This window comes from Drosophila takahashii, chromosome 2R (assembly GCF_030179915.1).
Source record: "Drosophila takahashii strain IR98-3 E-12201 chromosome 2R, DtakHiC1v2, whole genome shotgun sequence".
Lineage (NCBI taxonomy): Eukaryota > Metazoa > Arthropoda > Insecta > Diptera > Drosophilidae > Drosophila > Drosophila takahashii.
Window position 1 is genome coordinate 34,239,315 of NC_091679.1, and position 23,468 is coordinate 34,262,782.

The 23,468-nt window shown below is 42.9% G+C and overlaps 1 protein-coding gene across 2 annotated transcripts in view; it reads right to left on the minus strand.

Moving 5' to 3' along the window:
• The window catches only part of GEFmeso (Guanine nucleotide exchange factor in mesoderm), a 47,218-nt gene that overhangs the window by 8,631 nt on the left and 15,119 nt on the right, over positions 1-23,468 (minus strand). The gene's annotated exons all lie outside the window — the stretch shown is intronic.

Genomic DNA, 23,468 nt, shown 5'->3' on the forward strand with positions numbered 1-23,468 from the left:
CCATTGGTAAAAACAGAAAAATGTAGGCACATTTACTTTTGTCCTTTTTTTTGTCCTTTTCTTAAATTTTTTTTTGTGGCTTATCTGTCCTGTTTTTCAAGCTGAGTGATGGCAGCACTGAAACAGAGCCCAAAACCAAAAGTATTCAGGAGCCAATTTTGAGATCTAAAATATATATCCTTGCTATTGGTGAAGTTGGGGATGGTAAATACGTTTCCAGTTGTGTAAGCTTTTGATAATATTCCCAGAATATTTACAATTCTTTTTTAAAACAGTCGATCTTCCAGGACTCCAACCTTCTTCAGTTATGTAAAAAATTAGTGATAATTCGAGTTACATGTTTTTATTGGCTTAAAAATCGTTTGGTATATAATTGAAACAAAGTATAACATTCTTCCAGTTTCTATATAGAGCGAAGTAACAAAGTGATGACTAATTTGGGCGATAAGTCTCCAACGAGTTCTTAACCTCGTAAAGCGCGTGGCTAGTGGGCGGTGTCTAAGGCCCCCACCCCCGTTTGCGAGACCCAGCCCAACCCAATCGATCCCAGGCGATCGAGGTGCTGCAATGTTGATGGGCCTGCACGGCACACATGCTCGTAATCCCGCGATATTTGCCATAATTTTGTTGCATAAAATGATTTATGCCGGGGCGAACGGCGGAGGGGGATGCAGATGGCTGATGTATTGAGTTGTTTAGCCGCAGGATGCATGGCCAACGAGCCAGCGAGTCAGAACGTGGCCATCAGTCAGAGTGTGTGCATTCTGGCCGGGGATCGCAGTTGCAGCAGAATGTGAGCCTTGAGCTGGAGTTACTCGGCCTGGCCTGCTGCATAAATAAGTAGGTTGCTGCTGTTCGCCTGCCTGGCGGCCTGACATGTGAATTGATATGCCAACGCAACATGGCTAAAACCGCAACGGGCAACAGGCAACTAGCAACCAGCAACCAACAACTGGCAACATGAGGCAACAACATGGCAGAACATCGACCCGAGTCAACGGCATTTGGCATGAACATTCCGTGGCTCGCTCATCATTTCTCACAAACGGTTCAATTAATCAAAAGCGCTCACAACTGCGGATTTAATAACATTATCGACAGGGGGACTTGATCTATAAATTACGGATCGCGTCAGTCAACAGTCAATGGTGCATGCAGGCACTTTTAATGATGGCCTGCAAATTGCAGTTCAAGCCGGGAATTGTATACTGTATATATGGGTTCTATAAATAAAAGGAAATACCAGGCAAGACATCTTTGCATCTGCAACTCTCTACGTCTTGGCCAACTTCATTAAGGCCACTGTTTATGTGATTATCTCTTAGCACATTTGGCTAACAACCCAACGGCCTAACATCCCAACAGCCCATACATCTCACTTCCCGCCGAAGAAGAGAGGCTGAGCAAATCAGGCAATTAACTTTTTAAGACAAAACTGCGGCCCACGTTGCAGCTACCGGTTTTCAGCTATTTAGATTTTTTTCCAGGCATTAGCATCATCCTCAAGCACTTCCACATCCACATACCCACATCCCCAATCCCCAGTAGCCGACGGGGCACTTTTCTCCTAATTGCGAATGGTGTCAATGTGGCCCGAGTTCGCTTGGCTTTTTTGTTGCATTTGTCTCTTCGCCTGGTTGGGCAACATTTTGCCAAGCCACGAACAACAATTAGTTGGCATGAGTAGTGCCACGCCCACTGCCAGACCGCCGCTGTGCCGCTGTGCCGCCTGTCTTTTCGGGCAGACTGACGACAAGTCGTAAACATGATTTGTACATTTAATTTTCCATCATTCTGTTTGATTATTTTGCGTGGGCCGCGAGCGCAGACATGCCAGATATTCGCCCATCCAGCGGCCAATAGATAGTTGCTGCAGATACTTTGCCATCATCCTGCAGGCTGACCCAGTTAGCAGACGGGACGGAGCGTTTTGCTTAATTGCCTAAACGTGGGCTGCGACGACAGGTTCTCTCTCAATGGCTTTACACACACGGGAAAAAAATACAAAAAAAATTCCTAAGCTTAAAAAAAATTTAAATAATATTTAGAGATTCTTAATTTATATTCACAATATTCTATGGTCCTCTGAGTTTTTATGGCAAGATTATATTCCTATATTATTATCTTTGCAAACTAACTTGTTTAAATATTTCTTATATAAATAGGTACATAATTTAGATATAGATATTATAGAAACCTTGCTCGAATAATGATATAAATATATCTTTTTTATCTTTGTTAATCTAACCTTACCTTGTCTGAAACTTTAAAGATCATTTTCTTCAAACAAAAAATTTGTAAATATTTTTCCCTGTGCAACAAGTAGAGTCTAATCATCGCCACTTGCCGGCGAGCATTTAATTAAAAGCCAACAGCTGTGGCCGTTCCAAACTATTTATGGCATAATTCCGCCGAGATCTGGGTAAAATGTTGGCCAGGCCAGTCCGGGCTAATCTGAAATCTGGAATCTGGTCGGCGATCTCCGCAACCGGAGTGGCCAACAAATTCAGCCTGTCAACCCGGCGAAACAATGCAAAGTTAGCTCTCTGTCATTTTGCAATTTGCAATTGGAGTAGCCCCCTCACGGCCCCAAGCAGAAAAAAAACAGAAAAAGGGTGTCAGGGCCAGAGGTGTAGAAGGAGGTCCCCAGTCTGGTTTCATTTTCCAAATCCAAATCCCTTTAATGCCCCGGCGACAAAGTGTCTTGTGTCCACAGACGTAGCCGTAATTTTCTGCAGCGGCTTCAGGTGTCCGCTTCGCACCTGGACAAGCTCCCAAAGCCGGCAATTTATGGCTGGCCTGACACAATTTCATAAGGCCCCAAAGGCTCCAGCTCGCCTCAGTCGAAGTGGAAGCCGAAGTATGGGCTAAAGATTACGCGATTGTGGCTAAAAATAGCAGACACTAAAGGTCAACCGGCCCGAAGATGCAGCTGCGTGCTGACTGATTTACAAGCCAAGTGCAACTCGCTCATAAGTCGGCGACTCTCGACTGGCGACATTGAATTATGCGATGCCAGGGAAAGTGCTGTCGTCGGAATCTCAATCTGAATCCGAATCCGAGTCCGAAACCAAATCGAATTTGAAATCGACAGCGTTCAAATGTTGCACCTTCGGATGGAATCGAACGGATCCGAATGGAGTAATATGGAATGGATTGGTATGCGATGACATTTTATTTATGCACGGCGTGGCCAGCTGTTGAGAGCATTAAATTAATGCGCTTAGTCGCCATCATCGATGGCCCAGGTCCGCGTCTGGCAATTGATATTTTAATCGCCATTTCATTTTGTCTGTCGCGTCTTGACTTGGCGCCATGGTTAGTCCGGTGTTTAGGGAGCTGCTACACAGGGAGAAAACGGAGTGTTTTCATGATGCAATGGGAAATATTTGAATATATTAGGTTTCAAGCTTAACCCAAATCATTCTATTAAAATATATATTACAAAAAGCGCATAATATTGCAGATTTTCTGATAAACAAACCGATAGTTGCCATAACAGCTATATGATCTCTGTGTTTATATTTTAATCAATTAAAAATGATTTTTAAATTAGTAAAAAAAAATAATATTTTGAGTTATTTCCATATTTGTGAAAATATCGATATTTTGTACGTTTTTCAATTATTTTCCCATTTTTATAAAACTAAATTTGTAATTGTTTATTAAATAATAAAGAATATAATTCCGCACCAAATATTTATTCCTTGACAACTTTTTTTTCTGTGTAGCTTATCAGCTGGCATTATTAACTTGGACACTATAATACGTGTCCCCTGGTAGCTTGGCTAATGGGCACGCATTTTGCAACTTCCAATTAAAATGTTATTCAATGCGTCGCTGAACGCGACTTATAAACACATTTCCCCCGATAAGACGACGACCTGAAAACCGCAACTTAATGGCTCTTAACTGAAACGATATTGCCGTAAACAGAAGCAAAACAGAAACTGAAACAGAAACTGAAACTGGAAAACGGAAGTGGAATCCGCCTGTCCAAATGGTCACAAAAGTTGGCAAATATTCCGAGCACATGTGTTGGGAAAAACTGCAGGGAAATTGTTTAGGAAACGGCACATGTGCAATAAAACACAAGCTGTACAACTTTGTTTTGACAATAGTGGGGAAAATCCGATCGATAGAGAAACATTTTCTTGGCTGAGAAATTCGAATGTTTGTGCCTTCAGCCAATATGTTTAAATTAAATAGGTCTTTAAAAGTTAAGGAAAAATGTTTGCAACATTATACATTTTTGGAAACCTAATTTAAGTCTTTGAGATTTTTTTAGATAAATCATACAACTTTTATGATTTTGTTAGGAATTAAATTAAACTTTTGTTGAAGAATATATTTTAAAGCTATTGATAAATGTTAGGATAGCATTTGAAAATACCAACTAACCTTCCACCTCATAAAAAATGTATAATAGCATAAGTCATAAGCCCACAGAATTATAGATATTTCCATATGATTGCGTTCACGATCTGGCCAAAATGGCTTTGCCTGGCCATAAAAATTAAGCCCCATCCTTCAGCGCAGCCAATTGCATCTAATGTTCGTTAAGAGCCATTGATAATTTCCCGAGGATTAACGATCGTTTCCGCTTTCCTCCAGCAATCCCAAAGAGCCTCCGCAAATAGGCTGGAAATTCTTTTGAAATTGAGCGAATCTCGCAGACGCATAAGCATAAAAATTCCACGAGATGGGCTTCTTCTCCCTCACGGAGGGCAATGGATTTGGATGTTATTTTTAGCCCGTGCTGGATATCCATGGATCCAATGGAGGCACTTAAACGACGACGCCTGTGCGCTGCTCATCCAGGCCAACGCAATGGCAAACAGCACGGCAACTTTTGCTTTTAGCACAGAAACATCAGCCCCCCTTCCTCCTTTAAACCCACCCCCTCCTGGCGTTTCCCGCTAAAAGTGAAATCCTTTTAAAGCGGCAGCAAACAAAAATCTAGGAAAATGTCGCCGCCAAAAAGTTATAAATCTTGTTCATATTTGCACGTGAAGCCAAAGCCAGACTTTCAGGCCAGGTTGGATGGTTCGCTCGACGGTTGGTTGGGAAGCCATAAATGTCACAAGGCCCGGCGAAGAGCGGCTGGCTGGCATATTAGTTTTCCTCGGAGCGAGTGGCAAAACGTGCTAAATTCCATGGGGCAGACATCCATTAAACAGCCGCGGCCTGGCCCGAAACATGCCGCGGCTGAAAAGTGCTAAAATCTCATAAAACATTGCCTGACTGCTGATTCTAAATTAACTTTGGCTTCCCCCAGGCACAGTGGTTGAAAAGTGAGGAAATATCCCAATCACAAATAGAACAAGGTTCTTATACTAAAACTAAAAATATTGTATTAAAAATCTAAAACTTTTCTGCATTTCCAAATTCCCAAATGTATTTTGGTATTTTAATAGCATTGCCTGAATATCCAAAGAAGAAACGCAATCAACAAGTTTGATACAAACTTTTATAGGCCATTATTTATTTGTAAGGAAAATCCCTTTTGGCATTTTAATGGTTTGAGTATTTATGAATTACCCAATTCTTGGATTTAGAATTCCAGGCTAGTAAATCATTTTTCCCCATTGGAACCACTGTGCCTCTCTCTTTTTTCGTTCATCCTGGCAGGCGACACTTCAGCCGAGGAGTGGAGTAGAATGGAGTGGAGCAGCCCAAGCTGTTGCACTTTGCACTTCAGCCCAAGGAGGCGGGTTCTGAGGGTCCGAGGTGAAGAGCAACGTGATTTTGAAGAACTTCCCTTCGGCGGAAGGCATCTCGTGCATTTTCAATGGCCTTCCTTGACTTTGACATGACGAACTGCGTGACTGTGGCGTTTTGAGGATCTCCTGGCCGTAAAACACTGTCTGTGATGAATGGCAGCTGCGCGAAAAATGCATAAAAGTGTGAACAAATTTTGCCCACTAAATATAAATATAGCCGCTTCGCTTCGGCGGCAAAACTAATCTTGCGAAAAGTCGAGGCCAATGGCCTTATGTTTTTTTGTGCCGCCGGCGGTGCCAAATAAGGAGGTCTTTTGGAAGTGCAAACATGGTCATGACCAGTTCAAGGGCTGCGGAGAAATTTCCCTGCCAATAGAGATATCACCTGGGTGCAAGGCAAAGAAAACTGAGAGAAAAAAGGGAGTGGGAACGGCGCCATTATATAAGGCCGTCGCATTTAATTAGCCACTGGAGCTGCAATATGGAAAGTGGTTTTTAGCCAGGGCCAAGAAACGCTAATCTGTGCGGACGGGCAACATTTTCGTGCGGTTTCAGCCGCACAGTCGCGGTTTTCGCTTTCGAAATCAATTTTCAATTTTCCCATGTCGCACACGCATCAGAAAGACGAAAGCTGAAAAAGCTGAAAAAGCGGCCAGGAAATGTCAGTCAGGGCTTAGGCTCTTTGCCGCTGCTGATTGATTAATGTGGAGCACGATTGCATAAGGGATTGCAGTCGCAGTCGCCGAAAATCTCGCATCTACGTGGGCGACACACTGGTAACCCAGTCAAGCCATCAGTCAGTCAATCACTCACTCATTCACTCAATCAGTTGGAGGTGGAGGAGTGGGAGTTGTCGCGCAGATAGAGACCCCGTCTGTCTGGTTTGAAGGCCAAGATACCTTACAGATATAGTTGAGTGCGGACCCACTTGAGGGTAGTGTTGACTCAAGATAGGAGCTGGACAGCGGGACAGATCGCATTGGCTTCTCGGTAATGGTAATGGCTTACCGCTAATGAGCTCCATAAACAAGCTGCGCTGCGTATCGCTTGGATAAATTTGCATTCGGTCTCTGGCCAAGATATCTCTGTTAGCATGGTTAACAAGTTCTGCTGGCCTGCTCCTTATGACAAGTCAATCTCGATCGGCTTAAGTCTGGGGTCATCGAAGGTTGCTCTTAAGTTCCAAGTACTAGTGAAACACTCCACCTCTATTAATATGTAAACAACCCATTAACACTTGATTAAAAAATCTTTCTAAATAAAACTATTTAAATGAAGATATTAACAGACTTCCAGCAAATTCCTTCTTCAATGCTCTGTTAAAATAAACTAGACTTCCTTTTGGCTACTTATTTCCCAGTAATAGAAGCCACTTACTTTAGATCACCGACTGATAAAGAGAAAATAGCGATCTTCGTCGTCCCCAAGGATGGCCAATAGATGCCCCTATTTAGCAAGGCCGCATCCGCGGAATGCGGTGCCTTCCCCCATTCGGAGCTGCTGCTGCTCCACTCCACTCCACCCAAGGCAGTGGACCACATTGCGCAGCTAGATCCAATGTCAATGCTTTTGAAAGGCATCAATTAATGGTCAATGGTCTCTGCCAAGATTTTCCAGCGAAAATCTGCGCTCGGGGCAGAAAGCAGCGAAGAGCGCGGAGAACGACGAGTTTGAGGCCATCGACTGTCATCGTCATCCAGTTCAGGCCAAGATTGGCACAACGACCACCGGCGTGGCAGCTGTTTTGTGTGGCAGCCATAATTGGCAAGTGGAAAACTCGCGGCGTGGCCATAAAAAGCAGGTCAGGCCACTGCTAAGACAATCAAATTATGGCCACTTCTTTAATTGATGAGCAGAGTCTCGGTTTGGTGGCATCATAAAATTTCACTGCCATTCTGCTAGCCATGTCCCGATTCCAGATCCCAGATCCCAATACCCGAACCCATACCGATCTCCAAGCAACATATGTTAATGAACCTGGCCCAGACGACACGATGGCGTGATGGAAGACAGGAAAAGGCGAGCAACAATTTAGCGCTTTAATTTGATGGCCATGAGGAGCAAGGAGCTGTGACTAGTTGTGGTACTGGTCCTGTTGCTGGTGCAAATTCTATCAACAGCTACGTTAGATGGCCAACACTAGATGGCGAGGTGGCCGAGACTGCGCTGGGCAGGCAATTTATTTTAATTACTGCCTGGCCAAGCAGAATGGCTAAATGGCTGGATGGCTATCCGAAAAAGCGCTAAAACCCTAACAAGAGAAATCAATTTTCGCGGGCCCTGTTGCCGCATTTTGTAGCAGAGGTTGCAGGAGCAGCTGAAGCAGTTGCAGTTGCAGTTCCTCGAAGTCTTGGGGGACGAGATCGTTGAACCTTGGGACGGGCCTTCGGGGGTCTTAATTTGAATTGACTTCCGTCAACAAAGAGCTGCCTCGGCCTCAGCCCGACTCGAGATTCTAATTGCAACATGCTGCAAAGTAAGTGCGGACACTTGCAATTAATAAGAACTGCTGCCGCTGCACAAGGAACCCATAAAAGTGCCTGCTCTTGGCCTTCGTCTTTGTCCGCTTCGGTTACTGGGATATAAACTTTACACCGAGAAATATTTGATACATTTTGGGGGTTAGTTAAAGCCGGCTTTAAAATATAATAACATATTACTTTCATATTAGTTGTAGGTTGTGTTTGCTTTACTTTGTAATCCTGTTTACTTTTCCCGATCTGAATAAATGCAATAATATATTTTTTATTGACTTTCGGAATAGATGATTAAAAAAGTTGTACAAAAATTGATCTATATAAAATCACGTCCACAACTACATTTTTAAATCACTTATAAACTAGGTTGAAAGAAAAATAAATATAATTTTTTTGATGTCTCAGTTTTTTTAAGCGTTCCGAGACAATAAAAAAAATCTTTTTTAAGCTAATTTAAAAACGATTCATCAAAATTGCATTAAGATTTCAATAGACTTCTTAAAGATTTCTCTTGAATTGGCTTTCATTATAAAATAAATATAAATTGTCATACTAATACTCATCCCATGAATATCAATAAATTCTTTAAAGATATCAAATCACTCTTCATGATAGTCTAACAAAATTAATGATCAAATATGTATCTATAAAATACCCTAAGACTAGCAATGTTTTTCCCGGTGCACCTGGCTCTGCAGTCGAAGCCGTGGATCTTCCTTCTTGGGTCTTGGGTCCGCTTTTATAGCCGAAGGGCTCGACTCTGTTCAAGGAATGCGGCGTAACGCCAGCAACATTTCACGCTTAATTATAGACGCCAAGCGCTAGGAATTTTTCATAAGACAGAGGACGATGAGGGAAAAGGACGGAGGAGGCGGGGGCAGGCATTTCCTATTGCCATCATCTAATGCCCGGCCAGGGAAGAGCTTGCCACGTTTATTTATGTGTGGGCCGTTGTTTTGTAATTTAATAAGCAATGCAAAAAGGGGCGCGACAAGAAAGTGCAGCCCGATCCCACCGATTCAGTGATACTCTATGGGTTCTTTCAGGCCAGGACTGTCATATTCTGTTGGGGAATTTACAAGGCAGATTGCCTGCTGGGTGAGTGCAGACTCGTATCGCCTGCCAGGCTGGCTAATAGTCAACCCACCCACACATTCTGGCCAAGAAAAGGAAAGAAAGAGACGGGCACACGCCGTTGACGCCTCTGACGACGATCGGCGCCATGGAGCAAACCGCTGACTCAGATGACTCCTCCATATCCATTGCCCCGACTCCAGCTCCATTGCTCCAGCCGGAGGAATGCTGCAATGTTGCATATGCAATTAATAATTGGTTGCACATGCGCAGCAGTGTGCAACATTCTGCTGCCCGCAGCATGATGCGGCAACACGATGGCTAAAAATATCTCGCGGACCTTTGACACTGGCCATGTCGCTGGAAATTGTGACTAATTAGTGGCTCCAGCTCCACGGAGTGTCCACCTCCGCAAAACGGGGCCGGTCTCTCAATGATCCGCGCCGAGACTGCGACTGTGGCATTGCCACACATTTGAGCGCATTAAAACACGCAACACATTCATCAAGATCAATTGAAAATGGCACTCAGAAAAAAACATTCCCATTTCAAGGAAAATAAACTGATGTAACTTGGAAAATTTTAATTTTTCTTGCTGCTTTAGAATTTTTTTAAAAATATCACCTAGTTTTCAAAAACATCTAATAAATATAAGTATGTATTTCCAATAATATACATAATATATATGATAATAAACTAAATTTAAGAAATAAATTTGTCAACAATTAAGTAAATTTTTTACTGTGTAGAAGAGATTTATAACTCTTTAAATTGTCATATGTAGTTTTGCCAGAATGAAGTTCTCTAGTCTTAATTGATTTATAAAAAAATAGACAACTCTATTGTGTTTTGTGGGTCAAGTTTAGTGTCAGAGCCTTGGCCGCAGTTCCCCCCATTTTCTTTTTTGGCATTCCCTTTCTTTTATCCCCTGTCTGGCTCTCTAATTAAATGCCCGGTCATAATATTAATTTATGGTAATTTAATACTTTATCGGCAGAGGCGCAGCAGTTCCAATAGAAGATTTATGCTGCCTGCTGCTGCAGAGTCCCGAAGAAGACGAAACAAATTGCTGGCAATTTCAAAGGCTTCGAGGGGCCACAATCTGAAGAAGATCTTTTCAATAATTTGCGCCAATTAGAAGCATATTCAGAGTGCCATTCAAGTGAGTTTGGAGCGCTCTATTCCATTATTATGATGAGGTTGCTTGCCTGGCCCCTGTCTGCGGGGCTTGTGCAATGCCAGAGATCCAGAATCAACTTCAGAAACATTTGGCCCAATGGACTGGCGATCGACTGCAGCTATAAATAGTTCTCCCACTTTTTTCGTTTTCTTTAGTTGCCCTCGGTTGGGGCAACATGATGTTGAAATTTTGATTGCGACATTCCTGCGCTCATTCCTCGAACAAATTGTGCCAGGGAAAAGAGGAGAAGGGGTCCGAGATTTGGTCTAGGGATCTCTGGATCTTCAGAACTTGGTGCATTTGATTTACGGCAAATGCCCGTGTTGACATGCCGCAAGGCTTTTCCTCCCACTTTCCCACCCCATGTGGCGTGTGGCAAGCTGATGACCTGGAAAAGCCATGGAAAACCAAACAGAACAGAACCGAACGCAGTCCCCTAATTAAATTCTTTTCGTGTGTCGCAGACACGCCATCTTTATCGCCGATTCGGAGTTTTTTTGACTCCGCTCTAACCCCGTTTGGGTTATGCTAATTCAGTCGTGCTGGGATGTTACCTCTTTTTACTAGTTTTTTGGCCCACTCTAATGGCAATGCCAAACATGTGGCACCTGCAGCAGGCGGATCGTGATCGGCGGTGGGCGTGGCTAATGGCCGCGCAATAACAACAACTAATGACTAAATTTCACATAGCCATGGCGGCAGCAACCTTTTAGGAAGCAAATGTTAATTAAATTTAATCACGTTTCGCCGCGACAACATGGCCAGTTCAAAGGTTAAGTGAGTGCGCCAAAAGTGGCCGCATTCGGCTGCAGGCGACACACCCCGAAAGCCGAAACCCAAAGCCAGTAAATCGAGGAAAACCGAAAAACAAAAAGCGGCGAAAAATCCAGGCGTATCAACAACGCATCAGCAACATTAGTTGCAGGTTGCATTTCGTCGCTTGTGGCATAAACGCCAATTATGTGCAACATATGCATGTCTGTGGAGAGCAAAGCGTGGCATGTTTGCCAATTTTTCATTTCCTGCAATGGCCAAAACAAAACTTAAGCCCAAACCTGCTGCTGCTGTCCGTGCTCCCCCAAAATCGCTGTTGGTGCTGCTGCTGCAAGTTGCAAGTTGCTAGTTGCCGGTGTGTGTTGCTGGCAGATGCGAGTGCGGCGATAAGGCGCCAAATGTGCAACAGCCATGAACCAGGTAGCTAGGCGGATAAAAAATACAATTCAGCCTTGGCAACGGGCGCAGCCTTAGAATGACGGCAGCAACATGGCAACATCGCAGCGGCAACAGCAGCAACAACAGCAACATTGCAATTGTCATTTTTCACGAACGAACGCGGCATGCAAATTGCCGTAAATTGAATTTGTCTGATTACGTTTGCGCCGCGGTCCGGTAATGGTAATCGATTGTCTCGGGACTTGGAGGACTTGCAACTGGCAACTTGGAGCCAGCGACTCCTCCCAGCATCAATATTTGTATTTACTCTTTCGCAGGACTCGATAGCCGGCGAGAATGAAAAATGAAAAATTGTGCCAGCGAGGCGGCAGATAAATGATTGCACTCGAATTGCATTTCGATGATTGCGAAATTGCCGAGTTGCAGATGCAACGCACCAGAAATTATGTGCTGCATGTGGCAAGCGGAGATGCAAGGGCCTAATGGAGATTATAGAGTGCGAGATGAGATGCCAAAGGAGAAGGTGAAATACACAGAAAATATTTACATTTTATTTAAATTTTTGTTAAATATGCTTTCATTCTTCATTCACAAGAAAGTCTTGGTGAAATTTAAGTGGACATCAAAATTAAACAATTTAATAATTTAATTTAATAATAATGTAAATCCATAAAAAAAATCGATTGCGTATTTACCGTTCCTTTAAATGAACTAACATTTATAAGGAATTTTTCTTTTTATAAAAAATAATAAATATTTGTAAGTGTAAATATTTTCAACTCAGAAACTAAGAAAAAATTTACAAAAATATTAGGTAAAAAATTGACTAAGTGTTGAATATCTTTCATCTTTCTTCAACTTTTCCTTTGATCTCTGCACACGAAAAGAAAGCGGCGCAAATAAAATTCCTCGCCTGGAATCGCAGCGATCCATGCCAGAATCAGAATCAGGTTGCCAAAATCTAATCCGGCGGATGTTTATCGTTCCACTGTCACAACAAACAGCATATCGATTACCCCCAGGCAGTCTGGCCCCCGTTCACACGGTGCTGGAGAAGTCTGGGTACTGGTTACTGAAGACTGGAGAGTGATGCACGTTTGCCGGGGTGAGTCATCCCCATGCAGGCCGTAAATTCCTTCGCTTTCATGACGCGGGAGGAGGGGGCCTTTTGTAGTAGGAAGCTGTCAAAATGCGACTGGAGCCCGGTTCAGCGATCGGCGAGGCAAACAAAGAGCAGCTGCGACTGCTGTTCTGATTCTCAGAGGCGAAGTCAGCAATCAGAAATGCGGCAAACAGGAAACATGTGCCAGTGCCACGCCCTCAGCCCCGCGAAAACCTTTTTTTCACATTTTTTTCCTGCCTGGGCACCCCACACCCAGAAAAAAAAATTACCTTGATTTAAGTCCACGTTCCTTAAATTAAGGAACGATGGACTAAAAATGGCTAAATAAGGCTATTCATGGACTTAAAAGTTTTCATCCCATATACATTTTAAGTCTACATGGACTAATTTTGGACTTAAGGCCATATGGACTGTTACATGGACTTAGGTCCATTTTTAGTCCATGTAGACTTAAAATGTATATGGGATAAAAATTTTTAAGTCCATGTATAGCCTTATTTAGCCATTTTAAAGCCATTATTCCTTAAATCAAGGTCAATGGACTTAAATTAAGGAAATTTTTTTTTCTGAGTGCATCGATCGAGCTTTTCCTTTCACGAAATGCGTTCGCCGAGCCGCAACCATTAACATAAAAATAAATTTCGCTTTTGCCGGCCATATCGCGGCTACCAAATCGCCAAGGCGAAATGAAGTTGTAAGCATGGATCCGCGACTTTTTCGCTTTTTGGCGTTACGTGAATGCAGAAGAAAAACGATCGAAACGCAATAAATTTCACAAACGCGCGCAACAATTAGAAACCAAGCAGAAATCGCAACAGCAATAGCAACAGTAACAGCAACAGCGACAACGGCAACTGCAACAAGCATTGCAACTGCAACGGCAACATGGACGCAGACTGCGCATGCGCGTCGATAATTTCTTGCTATCGACGCGCCATGATCACGTAAATTATGTCCAAAACTGAAAATAAAATCAGGCAACAGCCAAAAAGAAAAAAAAAAGGCCATGCGACGGTAAATTTTGTATTGGAATCCAAGCGATATGCATTTTGGGCATTCAAGCGCTGCCTATAAAATTGTTTTTTTTTCCGACCATTGTATATTTTGTTGCTGCCTTTACCGCTTGATTAATTTTGGTGCGTTTGGCAACAGCGAAAAACTTTTAAAGCGTCATTTTCTCGATGTCGCGGTGTGTGTGTGCGGCTTGATTAAGTAAAATCAATTTTCGTCGCTCAGCGATTTCTAATTAATTGCCATTGGCCTATGGGGAATTGGTTTCTCTGGCTTAAGGATGCATACAAAAAATATAGATTTTTCAATTTTAATTTTGGATAAGATTAAAAAGACTAGAAACGAAAAATAATTAATTATTTTCCTGAACAATTTCCCTCATTATTGAATGGTATCTTAAAATATCTGTAAAAATATTTAATTTCATTTAGAGATATCATACTTTTAGCCATATTTCTGGATCTTAAAATTCCGCAGCTGAAATCCAGTTATGCAAACTCATATTCGCTTAATATATCCAGGTTTTCTAGCCGTTTACCCACGATTGCAGCTGCTATTTTTAGGCTTTCGAGCCTTGTCACTCCGTTCGCCAGTGATTCATGCCTTTTTACTTGGCCAACGCCCGCCTAATTAAGATAAATACACAGATGCGATCTGGGGGCCTCACTACCATAGAGATGCTGCTTGTGTTGCTGCTGGTGTTGCTGATGTTGCTGCTGTCATGTCATTGTCGCTGCTGCCGGGGAACGTGTGGAAATGCAGCCGCCGCTTTTCAGTTAACACGGTTCTTCGGCGGGCCCAAACCCAAACCGTAGCAACGGTTGTTAACATCGCAGCTCCTTTCTAGCCGCAGGTTGCAGGTACTCGTACAACTGCAATGCCAACAGCAACAGCAACAAATTGCAGACGACACGAGGTAAGAAGGCAGCAGCAGCAGCAGGAGAATGGAGCCAACGCCTCCTCCTCTACATAAACAACACTAGCGCCACCTACGTGCTCCGTTCCCCACGAGTCCCCACAAAGGAGCATGGGTGTCCATGGTCCACAGATGGTATCGCCCTTGCCCCTGGCCCATTCCTGCCTCCACTTCTTGGCCGACTCCTGCCTACGGGGCTTAAGTCGCAAGTTGCTGTTGCGACAGCACTGGTGTTGCAGTTGCTGCTGCTGCTGCTTCTGTCGCTGCAACGGAAGTCAGTAAACTTCCAGGGTTATTATTATGCCAGGCTTGTGGGCCTCAAAACCGGCGGCCCCACTTCAGCTGTCACTGCCGATCGTCCCAGGTAGGGAATTTCAATTGCCAAAATAAAGCTGTTCTGCTGGATCCACAGTTGTTTACAGCTAATTCTACAAAGGCAAACAGAGAAACCCACTCCCATATTCCCAACTGGTATTCACAAACATTTAGCTTGAATAGCAATGGCATGCGAAGCAAAAATTGCTGATATCAGAAAAATTATTACAAAACCTTATAAAGATGGGTAGATGATCCCGAGAATTAACAGTTCTCTTCTAGAAAAATTCTTTAAAGATTTTTTAAATTCTTAATTTTTATATCTGTTTGTAAAGACCCAACTTTCTTACAATTCTTTTTGTTCAATATTCAACAGTTTATATTTAGGTAACTTTTTGTGATCTAAATTTTTTTCTGAGCAACAACAGCCGCGACCAACGCTCTTTTCCGGTATTCCCCCCAAAACTCCATTTGCATGGGCTTTTCCTGCACAAAAAAGGGTCGGGCGGGAAAATTGGTCACGCTGTGGCCCAGATTGCAGGTACTAACAGAGTGCGAGAAACTCTTATCGGGTCCCGCGAATCAACACAAGCGAGGCTTCACTGTAATTTAACTGTTCGTGCGAGCGTTTAACTTCTTTTGTTCGTCACTTCGAACTGACCATTATCTTTCGTCGCTTTTGCGTCTCTTAATCCGACCACTTTGGGGCTTCTTGGCGATAAGCGAATTGTGCATAGTTCACACCCCGCACGACCGATAGATACGAGTGACCCCAAATCGCGGGCCGATTAATTAACTGCCATGGATATGGCAAATCAATGACTATAACGGCATCTGCGGGCTTATGGCTCAATCTGCGCCGATCTAGTTAGGAAATTGTACACCCATTATGCGGTCTTCGCCCGCCATTATCGTCTGAGCCCCGTACTTGGGCCCAATATCACATTACTATACGATCTCTCCCCTCTAGAGAGGGAACAACAGTCATTGACTTTTGTTTATTAATTTAAAGTGTTGTTGTCGCTTTGTGCTATGTTAATCCGTTTTATCTGCCGCCTCCGCTTGTTCGCTGGCTCTGTGATTTTCGATTTCAATAGAATAGATTTATATCTGTGTCTTTGTTCGGGGGGGTCTTAAATTTCTTGGGCACAGATAAAATACTCAAGTCAAGTATTAGGTACAATAAATAAAGAAAATCAATATTATAAGTGTAACTTGAAATAGATTGTAGATTATGATTTAAATGAATGTTTTAATGTTTAATTTCGTACATAAAGTAAATATATCAAATCCATATGAATAAATTGACTTCTTAACTATGCATCCACTAGTAATACTTCTTTCATAACTAACCTACTTTCTCTGTGTAATTTTTCTATCTTTGGGATGCGGGTGAAAATTAATTTTTGGGGGTGGACAGTGACACAGTTTTCCGTAGAGAGCATTGCACTCACTGGAATCCGAATCCCCGGGTCAACATATCGATGCGGCAACATTGTTGCTGTCCACTCACCTGGCTGTCGCCGATTGTTTGTTTGCTTTATCCGGTTCGTACTGTACCCTCCTAACCCGCTTCCATCCACTGGTAATCCAATAAAGACCAATAAAGACGGGATATAGTTCAAGTGGAAGTCCGATTACGAGCCACAGCAGCCGCGCTGATAACAAGTTGCTGCTGGGTTTTTATGGCATGCAATTATTGCCCGAGACACAGATACAGATACACAATGCAACCGAATGCACATTTAAGTTTGTTCACTCGAGCGGAAAATTCTTCATTTTTTACTTATGACTTAAAGTAAATGCAGTGCACTTAACTTTGAACTTAACATTCCGTTTCTCGTTTTTCGAGCACTCGCCTCACTTTTCGTTATCGGCAATTGGAAATGCATTGACCTCGTTTCGGGGCAACAAAGTTGCCAAACACTGTAAACATTTTCCGTTTTTTCCACTTTTTATTTTGTTATTTTTTTGTTTGCTGTGTCAGCGGGGGAGGGCGTGTCGCAGGGGGCGGGGTTCGGTGTTCGGTAACAATTGGTGCGCAACGGAAGCAAAATATATATAGTATATTATGCATATATTCCGGGTGCTGGCTGCTCAAAAACAATTCAAATGCATCGCTGCACACACACGAGGCATTTTCACTGCTCTTTTTTTATGTTTAAACAAAAAGCGGTCAGCTGCATGGAGTTTCCGACTTTTCGGGGGTTTTTACTACCGATATTTAGGTATATTTTCCTGGACGATGCTCACCGGTCAACGTGAGACTGAAAACTAAAAACTGAAAACTGAACGACAAAACAAACCCAACCGACCAACCGAACCGAAACCCAAATCAAAATGTAACAGTCGCCCAAAGAGAGAGAGAGAGAGTGGGCAAACAGGGAGAAATAGAGAATGAGTGTTGAGTGCTCATGCGCGTGGGCGATGCGGTGGTTCCTCTTAGGGGGTGACTACTGTCGCTGCACTTGTGCGTGTATCTCGCAGATGCGCCTTTCGCATCGCCTCGTATCGTTTCGTATCTGCCGGATGCACTCTGTGGGCCCGGGCCCCTTGTGCAGCCGTATCTCAAGGGTTGGACCCCGAACTGGGGTAATAGTCGCATTCACTGCGAGTCGCAGATGAAGATGGAGTCGAGTCTTTTGATTTACGACGAGCATTGACTGCAGTGGAAGCTTAAGTCGCGCTCTTCGGTAAGCGGTGAAAGTGCTCGGCCCCTCCCCCTTCCAAACTCCCTCACATATGTAATCATGAACAATTCGGAGCAGAAACAGATTTCGTCACACAGCGGAAAACAACAAAAGCAAATCAGCTGCTCATTGTCATCCAGAGATTGTTTTATAACACTTGTGTTGTCGAACATACATATCTGACTCTTATTAATTATCATAAAGCTCATATCACTTAATATAACCTTACCAATGGAAATCTTACTTAACTTAAATCTTATATCATGTTTTATGATAAAAGTAATTATTTCTTATAAAATATATTATTTTAAACTTCCTTTTCGATAACCTTTCCCTTTAAAATAGCTTTTATATTCTTCTAAAAATTTGTTAATATGTCTAAATATGGTTTTTAAATAGAGACAAAAGGCTACATTTTCAGATCGAAATTATTTTGTATCCCAATACCAATATTAGATATTTATTTTGCTCTCTGTGCAAGTGCCGATGCCGATGGGTTTATTCAACTCTTGAGGAAAACTCAGGGGGTGGGATTTTCCATTCATTTGGGGGGATGCTGCGACCGGCGAAAACTGTTGCGTGCTTTCGGGAGTTGCCGGGAAATTGGCGCACTCGTGCACTGGGACAACAAATATTGGAGGGCTGACTGGTGAGTTGGCGTTCCAGATCCAAGGGGTTGCTCGGCCCTTTAAGGGCACTCCTTAAAACGCATTTACAATGCACCACATATCGCCATATGAACAGGGTGACTTTCGCATACACAGGCCATTGTAATGGAAATCCAAGTTTGACACGCGATTGCTTTTTCTGAGGGGTGGACGCTGACATTGCAATCTGTTTAATTGAGGTGTTTAGCACGGTGAATAATTAAAACAACAAAAAAAAAAACCCTTATCGGGAAAGCAGACAAAGGTCAAAATAATAAATTAGACACGCGTCTGAGTGGAGTTGAAATGGAGAGTGTTTAGGGATGGGAGATTCTTCTAGATAGACCAACAATAGGATAAAACTCCTTGGGAGATTGCCTTTGCTTTTCTGAATACATTTTTCCTTGAAAATTCTGCCTTTTTCCTATAAGACTTCTCCAATTTCCCTCTACATGCTCGAATTACACGCTGTCATCGCTAGCTGCGTGGAGTTCTATTACCATTTGGGCGCAACAAATGTGTCTGGAGCTCATTTCGTGACCAGGCACATGTCATTAGCCAAACCAGCCCAAACAAATGATGACTGCACCACGCATTTACAGAACCCCTTGCTTTGGAAACTGTGCCACCGTAGAAAACAAAGTACTAAAGCCAAAGTAATAAAGCGTTATTATGCCGGCCAAGCATGCTCGTGTGGCACTAAAAACGGAGGAAAAATTGTCACCTGCACAGTAAAAAAATTGTATTTCAATAGAATGTTAGTTCGTTAAAAGAATATTACAGATTTTTTGTAATATTGTTTTGTTTTAATGAATACATTTTATTAACTTAATTTCCCAACACATTTGAAATTCTTTTTATTTCCTTTGAATGTGTGTTTAGCGAAACATTTAAATGCAGATCGAAAGATCAATGTATCATGTGTACGAAAAATAATACCATGCGTCCTTGATCCTCTTTTTAAGGATTTACCGCTTATTTTTCGAAATATAGTCTAACCTGTTAAGAAGAATGCTTGGTATATTTTGAAGACTTTTCTCACTCTATAGACTGACTACTGTATCTGGATCCCGCAGATCGCCAGGCAGTTGCTTGCGTAAGAGGGAACAGTGGGCTCGCAAAGTAATGCGACAGGCGTTAAATGCGCCGGCAATCGATTTGATTTGCCGTCCCGATGCGAATTTAATTGAAATGAAAAATAGTCGCCCATTCGCACGGTGGGCAGTTGGCGGTGGACAGTGGGCGTGGCAGTCGCTGGACGACTGCGGAGGCCGAGGACCAACTAGAGAGACCAAGAAAGCCAGCTGTAAGGAAGTCAGTCGGTCGGCTGGCAAATGCAAATGCAAATGCGAATGCGAAACCGAATGTAAATGCAAATGCAAATGCCAGGCGGCCCACGCGAAATTATGAAAAATTATGAACACTGACCAAGTTGGAGCTGAGAAAGCCATAGTTGCGGCCAAAAACCAAAAGGAGCTGGTCAAAAGTGCATTTCACGCTGGCTAATGAAACAAATTATAAGTGGCCACTGTCGTCGGACTTTTGCGGAAAGCCATGTGAGTTTCGTCTGCTTATTGTACGTACGGTTGTATGGGCCGATGATGTTGTATAATGTGTAACCCAAGTCCAGGGGCAGTGTTTTCGGTCTGGAAATGGGATACTTTCTTCACAGAGCGGCTGTTTTGAATTTCTGCTTATTACCGAATATTTTTAGTCGTAAAACAAAAGTTTGTTCGCAGGTTGGTAATTTAACTCTCTCTGTCCCTCTGTTCCCAATGGCATTTATGAAGTCCCCTGCTGATTACGAAGACGATCGTCATAATGATGATGATGAATGTCTGGCGCGTGACGCATGCGCAGGAAACAAAGAACGCGGTATATCATGAGAAGAGCTTCAGTTCTTAGGCACCACCATGGATTTAAACTGTACCAAGTGATTCAGTCTATGGGGTTGAGTCAATGCGCCGAAGAATTCCCCATTTCCCGATAAGCAATAAATAACTTTGGAAATTTTATGTTGATAAGGAGAATATGTGCAGTAACTTGAGGCCCCTAATTTGGGTGGGTATTACGAGTCCCAAGACGGAAGCTTCCCGCACCATATATCTTAAGTTTCGTATCTCCTAAGTGGATTATCTCCAACACTGTCACTGTCTCACGGCTTTTACTTTTGACTCACTTTAATGGGCCCCAAGCTTACCTTCATCTTGGGCTGCTTCCTCAGCTTCTTTGTGTTGTGGTAACCCTTTTAACATTCCATTTCGTTTCACCGCCTTTGTGGACCTAAGCTACTTTCGTTGTGCCGTTCTCGAGATCTCAAGACGTGTTGTGAGGGACTTATTTTCGCTTTTAATAAGCCACCCAAGTGAATGGGGCACCACTTGACCGTGATTTGTTCTTTGGCTCTTAATGTGTCATTAAGTGATCGTTGGGTCACAGGGAAAAGAAAGATTTGAAGTGTGGAAGTTATCTTACAGTTGTCTTTTATGTGTTTTGAATAATATCTTTTAATCAGGGATACAAATTATCAATAATTAATGAAATAAAATAATGATTATTTCTGAATAATACATAATAAACTTAAAACTGTATAATAATTGTAATATATAATATATTATTTAATATATATTATTTTATTTTACATTTTTCATTTAAGATCGGAGCTTTTTTTTAGAAAAAAGATCATCTCATTGTGTTGCTTAAATACTTCTATATTGAACATCATTTACTGACCAAGCCCAATTTAACATTTTCCTCTGTGCGGGTAGTTTCTGTTGTTCCTGCCGCAGACATTAATCACTGTCGGCGGCGGTGTGGCCACCTCATCGTCCTCCTCTGCAGGCCGGGTTCCTGGTTTCCCCCCGGTTCCTGCCCCTCGCCGCCACTTTGGCCGACTCGTCTGCATGTGATTTCATTAATTTCGCATTCCAATGCACAACGGCGAAAAGCAGAATTCCATGCCCATGCCCACTCCACTCCACGAGGAAGTGCAAAGTGTTGAACATGTGCGGCGCATAGCTGGCACTTGCATTTATTCATTTTATTCATTTCTCATTTTATTTATTGCTCTGTGCGCTTTGATCAATCAATTCAGCTCGGGGCCTCGCTCTGTGCCATGAAATATTTTAATTGAATGATCAGAATCGGGCTCCTTGGGGCCTCTGGGGGCTTGTTGAGATCGAATTAGCCGCGCTTGGACATGAGGCTGCAGTGCAGCTATACTTTTGTACTGGCAAGCGGGTTTAATTGCACGGAACCCATATGAAAATCAGTCGATGCCAGCGAGGCGCCAGTCTCAATTTCGATTCCCTCGATCGACCGCCTGACCCACTAAAGCCGACGATCTCGTCTCGTCGCCAAAGCCAAAGCTAAAGCCAAATTGGGCATCAAGAGCGACATACAGATCCACGGACACAAAGACTCTGGGTCTTTCATGCCCGCAAAGGCAAATATAAAATATTTGCTTATTATTTATATTTGAGATTTATTCGCCGAGAGGCAGACACACACGCATCTGCCAGGCGATCCAACTTCGATTCCGATTCCGAACCGACTCCAAAAAACACAGCTGCGACTTTGAGTGCTGCTAGCGATGGAAATATTCGAGGGATCGTGTTGGCGATATTTCACACAATGCGGAGGCAGTTCAGAGCTTTCGTTAAAAAACCAAAAACCGGGAAGATATTAATCTGAACAATTATTTTGTTTATATTTTGTTAGCAATGTTTTAAAGTTATTTCCCAATCCTTTCAGTATGTTTAACATTTTTCAACTTTAATATTTAGTTTATGTTTTCATCCCAACTTAGGAACCATTAAGCTCGACTTTATTCCAATTCCAATCACGCTGCCATCCTCAGCCGACGAGCATGTCACCATCACCTTGTCGCCTCTGCCTGGCTAAGTCGGTCGCACATGTCTCTGTTGCCATTTTAGGATTTGTGGCCAAGAAGCGCAGGAGAAAAAAAAAGACGTGGAAACAAAAATAATACAAATGTGTATGGAGAGTATATGCAACATGGCTGCTTATTTTTGGACAGTCGGTAGAAAGTGCCGCCGGCGGCACCGTTAAAATAATGAGCTGCAACAGCGGCACTGTGATTTGTTGTTGCCGCCGTTGTGTACCGCTTTCGGTTTTCAGTTTTTCAGCATTTGGGCTCTTAAGTTTTCCTTTTGCATATCACCTTTAGCGCTGACAAGGCAGAACCACAAAAGAAGTCGCCGGTTGAAAGTGAGCGCCAGCTGTCGCCAATTTCCGCATTCAGATTCAGAGTCGACTTCCCCTGGCATTTCCCCATCCCTTTCCCTTTTATTTTCTCTGTTTTTGTTTGACCCCTGTTCAGGGGTCTGTTCTGTGATCCCCAGCCCCTCACCCCCATCCGCCTTCATTCAGCAACTGCAGCTACGTGCAACATGTTGCGAAAGTGAGTCGGACAAAAGGCATTTTGCATTTTGCCGGCGCTTTTAATTGACAAACAAATTACAGGCTGCCTGCTCGCTGCCTTGTCGTTCGTTGTGTGCTGTTTGTCTCCGGCAATGGCCATAGCTCTTTGGCTTTGGCCAAACCCCTGCGACGGATGACATGTAAGACCAGTGCCGAATGACTAATTGGTCGCCGTAATGGTCAAGCCCGGTCGGGCCAGGTTGGGGCCATTAAAGCAAAGCTCTGCACGGTGATTAGACACTCAATGTTGCAAGTTATTGGGCACACTAAGGGAAAAACTTCGTAAAACCATACATTTTGCTTAGTAAAATGCAGGAAAAATTTTCAAAATGTTTGTTCCACATAACCTACATTTAATAGTGCATTGGCAGCATTGCCATGGTTGCCTTTGAAGAAGCAGAAACAGAATTGGCATCACTGTCTTAATCCTAAGCTTGAATCGAAATCCGTTTTATAACTAATTAATAATGAATTAAAATAATAAAATTATCCAATTCATAAAATATTGTGTGAGACTTTTGACTATTTCTCTATTTAAATTTAACAATATGAGTTAAGTATGAATTTCGCTGATTTATCCCACTGTATCGCTGCAGTTCGTCAAGCCATTCACACACGATTTAGCGTAGTCGCCCCGGGGCTTAGGAGTCCGGTGACGAGGGACGTGGCTTGGGTTGGGGGCGGGGTCGGGATCTT